The following is a 1,623-nucleotide window of genomic DNA, read 5'->3' on the forward strand; positions in this document are numbered from 1 at the left end:
TCCAGTGTGATTTATAGCCTGTGAAAATCTACTGATTGGCCAGTTGTGAGTGAGTTTCAATTCAACAAGCAATGGATGGTGGGTGAGTGAAGACCGTAAAGGAGTCTTGGTGGTGTAATAGTTAAAACATTTGACTGCTAATCCAAAGTCAGTCATTTGAACCCATATCAGCTAAAAATCAGAGCAAAGAGGCAGTCCTGCTTCTATTATGATTTACAGCCTTGCAAAGTCTGTAAGCTTGCTATGTAAGAGTCAGAATCAATTCCACTGGAAGTTGGCTTTATTGGGTTATTTTAAAAGTTTAGGCAGTGAGAGGGAACTTTGGTGGCCTAGTGGGTAAAGAGTGGTGTTGCCAACACAAAAGCAGGCAGTTCCAGTCCACCAACTACACCACAGGAGAAAGAAGGGCAGTCTCCTCCCATACAAGTAAAGCCTCTGAAAACCCACTGAAAGATCAGCTATGAGTTGGTTTCTGTTTGATCAAAATGGACAACAAGAAGACTGTGAACACTCTTGGTGGTGCAGTGGATAAAATAATGGCTGCTACAGAAAAAAAATCTGACAGTTCCACCTCACCAGGCTTAGAAACTCAGTGCCAATGTTCTCTACTCTGTGGGGTTGCTATGAGTTGGAACCTACACCATGGGTAGTGGGTTTGGTTAGAATTGACATTGGAGGTTCAGACCCAGTTTGTCACTATTTCAAAAGGTTGTGTCAGAGCACAGTGTGAATTTGAACTATTTAAGAAACTAAACTATGTCAATCATTCTTAAGAACTAAAAAGTCCTTGTTTTAAACATCATCAAATTATGTACTCCTTGCAAATTATTCTTATTTACTCATTAAGACACTGAAGATGAATCAGGGTGTCAACCATCTAGCTGGTTGGACCCAGGTTTATTGGGGATTGGGCTACTTAGAGATTTATTAATAGTGCATATAGGTAAGTGTCATAAAATTCAGAGTTTCACAAGCTCTTATTTATGTTTCTCTGTAGTAGCCTTATGGTACTTTAATGAAAATGAAAGTCTCATTTTTAAAGGTTCTTTTTCTGCTATGATAATATACACAAAAAAATTCCAAAGACTTAATAAAAGACCCTATTAGAATTAGTAGACTAACTTAGGGAAGTGGCAGAATATAAGATCAATATCCAAAAAATCAGTGGAATTCCTCTACAGTAACAAGGAAAACTCGGAGAAGAAAACCAAGAAAGCAATATACCATTTTCAATAGCCAACCACAACTTGAGATACTGGGGAGTGAACCTAACTAGAGATACAAAAGACCTCTACAACGAAAACTACGGAACATTTCTGCAAGACACAATAAAAGACCTAAAGAAATGGAATAATGTGCCCTGTTCATGGAAAGGAAGGCTCAATATTTTGAAAATTACAATCCTACCAAAAGCAATCTACATATTCAATGCAATCCCAATACAGATACCAAATTTCATTTTCAAGGAGATTGAAAGGGAAATTGTCAAGTTTATTTGGAGATACAAGAGACCCCAAACAAGCAAAACTATAGATGGTATACCAATTGACATATTTCAGTTAACAGATGCTGCCCTGGACGTGCTCACCAAGTTGTGCCAAGAAATCTGGAGAACGACCACTT

This window comes from Elephantulus edwardii, unplaced genomic scaffold (genome assembly GCF_000299155.1).
Source record: "Elephantulus edwardii isolate Elephantulus edwardi_28Jun2011 unplaced genomic scaffold, EleEdw1.0 scaffold00137, whole genome shotgun sequence".
NCBI lineage: Eukaryota > Metazoa > Chordata > Mammalia > Macroscelidea > Macroscelididae > Elephantulus > Elephantulus edwardii.